This window comes from Canis lupus, chromosome 3, assembly GCF_011100685.1.
Source record: "Canis lupus familiaris isolate Mischka breed German Shepherd chromosome 3, alternate assembly UU_Cfam_GSD_1.0, whole genome shotgun sequence".
Lineage (NCBI taxonomy): Eukaryota > Metazoa > Chordata > Mammalia > Carnivora > Canidae > Canis > Canis lupus.
This window is the reverse complement of record NC_049224.1, coordinates 16,000,779-16,011,819: the sequence shown is the minus strand read 5'-3', so window position 1 is coordinate 16,011,819 and position 11,041 is coordinate 16,000,779. Positions and strand designations below refer to the sequence as shown.

Sequence of the window (11,041 nt, the reverse complement as noted above, 5' to 3'; positions counted from 1 at the left end):
ATAAAGTATTGATACATAGACATCATGAATGAATCTCAGACACATTTTGCTGAATGAGAGAAGCCAGGACAAAGAAGACAAACAAACAAATGAAAAACTAGATAGTGTAAAATTTCATTTATACAAAATTCCAGAGGGGGGAAATTCTCATCTATAATATAGAAATAAATTAGTACTTCTCTAGAGCGGGAATGGCAGGGGTAGATGGGTAGGGAGGAGGAGGAGAAGGAGATAGGAGTGTGCAGCAGGGAAGATAACTGATAAGGAACTGTTAGAAACTTGGGGAGCGATGGAAAAGTTCTTTGTCTTGATTTTGGTAATGGCTTATCGGTGTATATATTTGTCAAAAGTCAATGACTCAACACATAAAATGCATGCATTTATCCTATGTCAATGAGATTTCAATAAAGTTGATTTAAAAGACTGCTGTGAACAAACCCAAAAGCCTAACCACAAGCAAGTTTCTAAAGGTTTTATGGATCCCCACCACTTCCCACAGGAATAGGAAGACTTCCAATATGTGTGGTACAGAAAATATTTTCTTCCTATTACTTAAAAGGCCTTTACCACATGATTGTTTCCTATTAGATACTTCTCTCAGATACTGCACCAGCTAAAGTGTAAAACTGTTCATGTTTTTCCCTGCTTCAAACACAGTTACGTGTTAATTATGTGTTACGAGGTATAGGTACTTAAACAACCTAACATCTGTGATCCTTAATTTCTTCGTCTGTAAAATGGGAATAGACCACCTCAGGATGCTTTGCAGCACCAGTGCTTTTCCACTGGCCACTCTCTCTGGGAGGAGGCCTGTGGGCAGCAGCTATGTAGCCCAGCTGGAATGGCACAATGCTGAAGCCCCATTTCCAAGAGGAGTGGCAGCAGCATGTGGCCACATGGTTCAACCAGATGGTGTGGAAGATCTACAGACGTAAGGCCTGGGAAACCCAGGTATGTCACACTGCCAAGTGGACCTACCCGGCCCATGGTAAGGTGCCCCACAGGGAGGTAGCACACCAAAGTGCCAGTAGGCAAGGGCTTCAGCTCGTTGGACTTATGGGTAGGTGCCTGGCATCCACAAGAAGGTGGCATGGACCATTGGGATGTCAGTGGATCCAAGAAGGCAGAGCAAGTCCACGGAGTGGACCCCCTGCTCTGAGCTCATCCTCTCCTCCAGGAAGCCGTCGGCCCCCAAGAGGGGAGACGGCTCTGCTAAAGAACTCAAATAGCTACCCAGCTGACAGGACTGGTCGCGCCCAGACAGGATGTCTGTAAGAAGGTGAAAACCAGACACGTACAGAAGAGGAGAACTTCAAGGTGTTGCCAGTCCTTTGCACTGCTGGTGCCAATGTTGGGCTCTTTTGATATCTGGGCAAAAAAAAGGCCAAGAAAACTGCAGGACAGGATGTTGAAAAGAACAAATACAGTGGCATTGGCAACACATAATAAAAAATAATGGGAATAATATTTAACTTCTCTGATCAATATCCCCCTAACGCTATGCTAAGCACAGAAAAGTTTATTAATAAACTTAGTGTCATGATTGAGAGTTGTACTAGTGGCTAAGTTTTAAGAACCCACACTGCTTCCTCAAGATCTTCCTCCCAACCAATGATTACATTGAACAAGGTAAGTAGAGCCCACCAACATTTGGTTTATACCCATGCTGACCTCATTCAAACTTAGAGAACAGGTCTACAGTTCTCAACGTATCTCAACCCACAGTCCCAGTCAAATCTCTTTAAACAGAATACAAATTTTTTTCTTTGCGATCTCATCATTTATTGCTTCACAAAGTTCTCTGCAGATTTCTTCCAAATAAAGCCACCTAGACCATTGTTTTCCACATTTTCTTAAATTGTGATAGAACTACACATAACATAAAGTTTACCATCTGTATTAGTTTTCTAGGGCTGTCATAACAAATACCACAGACCGGATGGCTCAAACATCAGAAATTTTATTTTATCATAGTTGTGGAAGTTGGGAAATCCAAGATCAAGGTGTCGGCAGATTTGATTTCTCCTGAGTCCTTTCTTCTTGTCTTGCCTTTCTGTTTCCTCCCTTGGTCTCTGTTCTATGTGCGCATGTCTCTGGAATCTCTCTGTGTCCAAATTTCCTCTTAAGGGTACTAGTCAGATTGGATTGGGCCTACTCTAAGGGTTTCATTTTAACTTAATTACATCTTTAAAGGCCCTATCTCCAAATATAGTCACATTCTGAGACACTGGGGAGTTAGGACTTCAACATTAATTAATTTGGGCTGAACACACAATTCAGCCCAAAACACCATCTTAACCATTACCAAGTGCAGAGGTTAGTAGTGTTAAGTCAATTCCCAGTGTCATGCAACCCATCTCCAGAACTCTTTTCATCTTTGAAGACTAAAATTCTGTACCCATTTCACAACAACTCCCCATTTCCCCTTCTTCTCAGTCCCTGGCAACCGCCATTCTACTTTGTGTCTCTATGAATTTGACTACTCTAGGCACCTCATTAAGTAGGATCATATAGAATCTGTCTTTTGAGAACTGGATTATTTCACTTAGTACAATGTCCTCCAGGTTCAACCATTTTGTAGCCCGGGTCAGGATTTCTTCCTTTTTATGGCTGAATGATATTCCATTCTATGTATAAACCACATTTTGTTTACTCATTTATCAATCAGTGGACACCTGGGTTATTTCCACCTCTTGGCCGTTATGAATAATACTGCTGTGAACATGGGTGCACAACTATTTCCTCAAGATCCTGCTTTCAATTCCTTTGAATATAAACTCAGAAGTGAAATATCTGGGAAACTGTATGTCTAAGTTTTTGAGGAACCACCATATGTTTTTCACAGTGGTGGCACCATTTTACATTCCCACCAATAGAGCACAAGCACCACCAATTTTTCCACATCCTTACTGATCATTCTTTTCCATTTGTTTTTTGTTGGGGGATTTTTTTTACAATGCCTATCCTAAAAGGGGCTTGATAATATTTAATAAAAAATTAATATAATAACTAATAATTAATGATGGGGTATCTTTTCATGTGCTTGTTTGCCATTTGTATATCTTCTTTGGAGAAATGCCTGCTTGAGCCCTTTGCCCTTTCTGAGTCAGGCTAAATATTCTTTTACTATGACCAACAGTAAGAAATATATGTCCACCTAGTGTGAATTTAGGCCCACGTGCATATACACACACACACACACACACACACGCACACGTGCACACCCTTGCTGCATCAGATTCATCCTAATATTTTCTATTCTGTTTTTCTTTTCAAATGCTAGCCAACATCCACTAAACTGTTTTTACAACTGACTAATAGATTGCAACCTAAAGCTTGAAAAACAAGTTAGATCCTATGTGTCTCCACCTCTAGAGAGGAGTTCTTTCTTCTACACGTACTGTGCTGAATATCTTCTCTCTGTCCTGTATAGATATACCTTCACTCTTCTCACCCCACTGCATTCCCTAGGAAGCTGATGTTGGTGAACCACATTAGTGGACTCCTATAACCTCTGACTTCCTGGTGGGCTTGACCAAAAGAAGTACCTGCAGGAGAGCTGGAGGGAAAAAAAGACAAAAAGATGGAGCATGTATTACCCTGGCTCCCTCCTTGCCACTCCTCATAAGCAGCTTCTGCAGGTTTAAGTAACTGCTACTCATTCTCATGTCTTCAGGCCTGTGAAGATAACAAACCCCGCTGTTAGTAGCTCCCCAAGCCTACACTATCTCTTGGTGGGTCCCCAAACCCTGCCCACACCTTCATAAATAGTCCCTTTCTTAAACGCTCTTCAAATCCTCCTGTTTGAGCGTGCCTTCTCTTTCTTGCCAGGGCCCTAACTGCTTAAATATAGATGTTCATCATACTATCCTCTCTGCTTTTCTTTATACTTGAAACTTTAAAAAATTAAAAAGTAAAAAGAGAAGTTAGGAGGAATCATTCTAAAGTAGAGATGGCCCTTAACTTATTATGGTTCAATTTAGGAATCTTCGACTTTACATGATACAAAAGTGATACTCCGTAGAATTTGTACCTTGAATTTTGATATTTTCTCAGGCTAGCGATATTCAGTATGAGTCTCTCCCATGATGCTGGGCAGCGACAGTGAGCCACACTTTCCATTCGGCCACATGATCACAAGGGTTAACAGCCGATACACTTACAACCACTCTGTACCCATACAGCCAATCTGTTTTTCACTTTCAGCAGTGTTCAATAAATTACATGAAATATTCAATAATTTTTTACAAAATTATTTTGGATTATTTTTTCCCAACTATAGGCTAACAGAAGTGTTCTGAGAACATCTCAGGTAAGCAAGGCTAAGCTATGATATTCAGTAGGATGAAGTTCAGTAGGTTAGGTGTATTGAGTGCATTTTTGACACAATATTTTCAATGTATTATGGGTTTATTGGGCCATAATCCCATTGTAAGTTGAAGAAGACCTGTAACTAGAAATGATGCAGATGCAGTGAACGCTTCATCAAGTATTGACTCTCTGCTTGGTCATTTGGCTTGCTTCCAACCCGTCATGAGATTACAGACATTTGCTGTCTTTTCTTCGTTGTCTTGTGTTTTTCCACTAGTCTCAGTTTCCCTGTTCATTTCCACCAAATTTACTCATCACTTACATTATTTCTACCAACCAACTTTGATACATTTTCCCCTTCCATAAAAGAGATGCCCTTCTGATTACGAGGATCCATGCAACCAAAGATATTAAAGGTGATGGACAAAGGGAATATGAATTACACCTTAGAAATGCCTCCTCTTTTTGCCCCTCCACTCATGATAAAAATTTCTCTTGGGATTAGTTCTTTCACTGAAAAAAAAATTTGTTCCATACAAAACTAGTGTTACTTATTTCTAGATATGTTCTTCTTGACTTGGATCAGGACAGAAAAAAAAAAGTAAGGAATTAAATATGTCATTTTCAGGAACATTTTTATCTTACAGGTTTAAAGTAGATCCACAGTAGAAATGATCTCGCATCTACCATCTTCCAACCAATAGCTTCTCAAACTCACTAAGAGGACAAATGTCAGGAGGAGGAGCAGCGGCAAGCACAGGAAGACAAATGGAAACAGAAATAAAGACTGATAGAATGACAGAGCTCAGACATTGGTCTTGAAAAAAGCAAGAGAGAACAAGAAGAGGAATCTGATTTATATTGGAGAGGCTTTTCCTGGTTCCTCCTCACCAGCTCCTTTCCCCCTTACTAAGCCAAGAGTCTTTATAGCTCTCTCACATTTTAAAAAGAGCATTATCTTTCTCTCTTTCCATTTCTCTTGTCTATTAAGACCCTTAGAGGAGTGGAAATCCTTGATGGTACTAGTCACATGGCAATAACCTCAGGCTGACTTTGATTTTTTTCTAGGGAAGCGATTTATAATTGTCTCCTTATTGGTTTTTGTAGTTTACAGGAGAGAAATCCAACCAGCTATACGTCTCCTTAGTTCAACACGCCATCCTAGTTAAATATAAATACTTCCTTAAAATACATTGCCATGATAGAACATGCAAAATACAGACTTTGAATCTCCTTTTTTTCCTGAAATCTTAGTTCTTGAAAAGCAAAGATTTTCTGTGTTGGAAACCAAGTTGCCTATTGAGCACTTATTATCAGCCGGACTCGGTTTTAGAGCCTTGGAGAAGCAATGGTGAGCAAAATAAAACTCGAATCTCAAGAAATATATAACCAGCCAGGGCAGAGAGGTAAATAGAGAAGTAGTTACCAAAGAGTGTGTGATAGCGATCACCACAAGGGTATGCAGGGTACTGTGGAAACACAGAAAGTGTGCCTACCGGATGAAGAGACCCACGCAAGGACTCTTAGAGAAACATTGTCTAATCAGGTGAGAAGTAATAGACCACTAATACTTACCAAGTGGTTACTAGAGCCCAGGCATGGTTCTGGCTCCCACTCATTGAATCTTGGTAATAACGTCAAAATGGAGATACTGTTACTAACATCACCACTGTCATCATCATCATTATCATTGTCATCATCACCATCAAGGTTCAGGAAGGTGATGGACTGGGAAACCGGGAGCCAGGATTCCAGTGCAGGCAAGTCTCGTTTGCTCTGAACTAACCACGCAAAATAGCCTTTCTGAAAAGGGAGAAGCGCAAGCAAACCCCAGAGGGGGCCAAGAAAGCATGTTCCATTCGAGGAGCTGAAATTCGAAATTCCACATGGCTCAGCAAAGAGCACAAATTATCAGGAGGAGGAGAGAGGGGACCCGAGATGCAGGCAGGGGACAGACCACGAAGGGCCATTAAGGAAACTGGACTGAACCTGAAGGCACCGGGGAGCCGTTCTAGCGTTTGGACTGGGAACTGATAAGGCCAGACTCACATTTCAGAAAATCACTCGGGGGGGGGGGGGGGGGGGGATTGAAGGGGATCAAGACCTGAGGCAGGAAGAGCCATTAGGACGCGTCGCCCTGGTCCAGGAGCAAGTGGAGAGCCGCCCGTCAGGATGAGGGAGATGAGCGCCGGCGCGGGGGGAGCAACGCTGGAGACGAGGGGCACGTGGCCCCGGGGAGGACGCGGACGTGGGGTGGACGTGGGGAGGCCAAGGGAAGGCCAAGGGGAGGCCGCGGGGTCGGGCGGTGTGGGGGGGGGCGTGGAGATGGGGAGGCCGCAGGGAGGACAGGGGGAGCCCGCGGGAGGCCGTGGGGAGGCCGCGGGGAGGCCGCAGGGAGGACGTGGACGCAGGGAGGATGTGGACACAGGGAGAATGTGGACACGGGGAGGACGCGGGGAGATGCAGGGAGGATGTGGGGAGGATGTGGACGCAGGGAGGATGCGGGGAGGACATAGATGTGGGGAGGATGTGGACACAGGGAGGACGTGGACGCGGGGAGATGCAGGGAGGATGCGGGGAGGATGTGGACACAGGGAGGACGTGGATGCGGGGAGGACGCGGGGAGGACAGATGTGGGGAGGATGCGGGGTGGGGCGGTGTGGGGGGAGGGCGTGGAGATGGGGAGGCCGCAGGGAGGACAGGGGGAGCCCGCGGGAGGCCGTGGGGAGGCCGCAGGGAGGACGTGGACGCAGGGAGGATGTGGGGAGGATGTGGACACAGGGAGGACGTGGATGCGGGGAGGACAGATGTGGGGAGGATGCGGGGAGGCCCACGGGGAGGACATGGAGGCAGGGAGTTTGCAGGGAGGATGCGAGGGGGGGGGGCTGTGGGAGGATGTGGACGCCGGGAGGCCGCGAGGAGGCCGGGGAGGCGGTGGACGCGGGGAGGCCGCGGGGTTGGGGGGGCTGCGGCGCCCCCGCCGGCCCTGGCCACCGGGCCAGCCACAGCGCCGTGGAGAGGGGCCCGCCCCCAGCGAGTGGGGCCCGTGGCGTCCTTCCCCGGGAGCCCAGCAGGCCCCGGGCTGCACGTGGTCCGGTCCCCAGGTGCGGGCCGCGGCCGCCCCGAGTCCAGGTGCTGCGCGGCCCGAGCAGGGCAGCCGCGGAGAAGTCGGGAGGAGCCTCGCTGAGACTGGCAGCATCACGACCGGCCAGGGGTTCCTTCTGTCCCAGTAAAAAAATAAATAAAACTGTCCTCCTGCTCCGAATTCACAGGGTTCCACAGACTTCAAACAGCTCCGCGTTGCAGGAACTACGCGGGGAGGCGGCTCTGGAGAACGCTGGGCTGCGGGAAATGCTTCCGTTTCCTCCGCGTGCGATCCCCATCCCCGATCCCCGATCCCCGCAGCCTTTGTCGCCGCTGATACTCATTCAGGAAACTTAAAACACCAGCGGTCACCCCAGCCTTCCTCCCTCCCGGCTCCGGCTCCGTGTCACGGCGGCAGCAGGAGGGAAAGGAGCTGTTGTTCTTTCGGATGGGTTGATCCCAGTGTTATCTAGATGAGCCTAAAGGAAAAAATACCAGTGACGTTTTATATAGATTTTAGACTTTCCATTCTACTGTCAATGTTATTTTATCTGTTTCAGTCCCAGAGGGTGACTGATTAGGTTTAGTTATATAAATCGAATCTTTGATGCCTTCACATCTTTTTTGAAAGAGAGGTGCTGTCGTAGCTGGATAGGGAACAATCTGGTTGACAATCCTGCCATTAAGTTACTGAACATTAAGACACTTTGTTGAGGTGTATTCTATACTAAAAATAGAAGGATCACACTGCCTCAATTATACACACCCAGTCGTCTCAACTGCCGTTGAATAACCCTGATGGCTGTTTCCTGGAGAAGGAAGAGAGAGGATAAATAGCTCCTCTTTTAGTTACCAGAAAAATTTTTCATCATTCGAAAAAAAGAGTCCATGCTTGTGTTTTGCAAATTACAGAGCATAGACATCATCCTGCTCAGGTAAAGTTCCCTAAGACAGTTCAGTGTAAACATTAATTTGTCAAAATACGCTGAAAAGTTGGAAACAGGTTGGGAGAGAAGCATTTGCCGTGGCTGATGATGATGATGTGCCGGGCGTTCCGAGCAGTCCTGCGGGAGTCGGGAGCCAGGGCCATGGGAGGCTGCGAGACGTGGCCTCCTTGTTTCTCTCCTTCTTCTGTTTTTCTTTTTTTTCTTTTTTAAGATATTATTTATTTATTCATGAGAGACACAGAGAGAGAGAGAGGCAGAGACACAGGCTGAGGGAGAAGCAGGCCCCATGCAGGGAGCCCGATGCAGGACTCGATCCTGGGTCTCCAGAGTCAGGCCCTGGGCCAAAAGCAGAGGTGCATAACTGTAGAACCATCAAGGCGTCCCTTGTTTCTCCTTTTTCTTCTTTTATGTCCTAGTTCATTTATCCCCATCAAGGTCTTTCAGGTGCCTTCACTGCCAGCCTTTTTAATATAATAAGTAATTTATTGGGATGAACAGGAAATTCGATTCCAAACAGCCAAGTGAGGTGGACCACACAGCCCAGCGCCTGAGATGGACCAGGCCCTGCGCAACCCCGAGGAACGACAGGGACGTCTAGGAGACAGATTGCTCGCAAGAAAGGAGAAATCCCGTGCGAAGATGGGATACTATTTGGTCATGTTGTGAGGAATGACCAGGTCTGCTCTAGATTTAAATCTCCTCTGGCCGAGTGCTTAAATTTGTGGGGCTTTCTATGATAAAAGCACGACACGGCTTTCCTTGAGTCCTCTACGTCTTGATCTTCCTGCGTTCTGACTTTGCTCTTTCAAACTCAGGCCTTCTTTTCGCCCTAATCTTCCTGTGACAGCAGCTTGTAAATTTCAGGCTCTTTCCATTCCCATTTGCCACCCACCCTGCCGTCAACACCTCACTCGCTGATCCTTGGGTTTCCAGATCTGACCCGGCATAACCTTGAGGCAGGCTTCCCTGATTGACAGCAGTTGCATTTATAGTATTGTTTTCTCGGAGACAGGAAAAGACCAGAAGATTTGCAGTGGCAACTGCCAAGGAATTTTATGTAAAGAATTGTGGGTTATAGGAGCTTTTCTGACTTGAACAGAAACCAAAATTCAGGTCATTCCTAATACATATAAGCCACACAGCATTCTGTGACCTTTCTGAGGTTTATTTTTTATTTTTTTATTTTTTTGGTTTGGTTTTGTTGTTTTCCCCTTCTCTTCCCATCTGGTATGGTGGGCCATAAGAAAGAGGTTGTGGAGGTAGAAGCAGTCTGAATTCCCTTCCCTGACTTCTCCCCTCCCCTCCAAACTTGACGTTTCCTCTTCTGACCTTTTCCCTCTCATCTTGCCAAAATCCTCCTTTTGTCCTAGTTTTCTTTTACCATCTTTCACCTCTGTCCATGACTGAAAGGCAGAGGGACAAGGTGAGAACTAGATGGTGTGATTAGACTGCGAGGGGACTCTATTCAAGGTCCTGCACGCATACGCATGTACCATAACTTGCGAGGCTTAAATCACAATTTCATGCAAGGGGGGAAAAGAAGTTACCTCTTTCTGGCGTTTCAACCTGGAACAAAAGTCCCTGAAATACAACCTTTTCTAACTCAATTTGTTATCATTCACATTACCGGCCATATCAGTAATGTTGAAACATGACTAAATATTACAACTGATCCCAAGAGTTTTCAAATACCCTGTTGACAGAACACTGCTGGCCCTTCTGGCCTTCTGGTAATGCAAAGAACAGAGCCTACATCTGGGTATACGCAAATATTTTAGGTCATTCTCTTTGAAAATAAACATTTGACCAACAGCTCTAATTCGGATTGCATAGGCTTAAACCCTAATGCTGACATACATTTTTAGATTGCTGTTTGACTGGATTCACAGACTCCTGGGGTTTCTTCTTCTTCTGTTTTTTTGTTTGTTTGTTTGTTTTGTTTTTGTTTTTGTTTTTGATGCAAGGGATCTTTTAGAGTCTACAAAAGATGTCTTTCTCTGGGTAAAATCAGGAATACCAACTGCCTTCCATCCTTAGACTGGAAGAATGGCTCCTGCTCAGTGATTAATGGAACTCTGAATTAGAACTAGGTCCTCCAAGGGCTGCTATTTTGTATTAACAAGGCAAAATGTGAAAGCGGAAGGTAACACTGTGCTTTCTCAGCACCAAAATGTATGTCCCCTTTGTCCCTATTATAATCAAGAAAAAAGAAAATTATTTTAGTTTTGAATAGGTTTTAAGATTTTTCCCTCAAACTTCTAAACGGTGTCCTTTAGGTAATTGTTGGTTCACTTACCAAGTTAAAAAGAGAAAGAAAGCAGAGACAGATCAGGCAAGAGGACAAATATCATGGGAGGCACATGCAAAATTGAGAACTTTCTTAAGGCATTTTTCCCAATACTTTTCCCAGGTTAAAGCATTTGTGCTACTCCTGGACAACAGTTCCTTTAAAACAAAGAGAGTTTGGATTCAGAAGCCAGATATATTTGTTTACTCTGAACCTTTTATACTTGCTTTTCTCAATTTTACCTCTCGTCACAAAACCACCACAGCACGACATTCTATTATTCTGTTTCTGGAATAGTGAGCAACTATTCCATTTCTGATGAAATCATCCGTATTTTAACAGAAGTCTTTTTGGAGGGGTGTAAAATCAGCTCACTTGATTTCTCAATTTTCTCCCATTTTCTTTCTTCCTT

General features: G+C 45.0%; 1 pseudogene; it reads left to right on the top strand.

Annotated features, from left to right (window-relative positions):
* Nucleotides 1-825: 825 nt before the first annotated feature.
* LOC119876120 lies at nt 826-1,365 on the top strand (annotated as a pseudogene).
* The last annotated feature ends 9,676 nt before the right edge of the window (nt 1,366-11,041 follow it).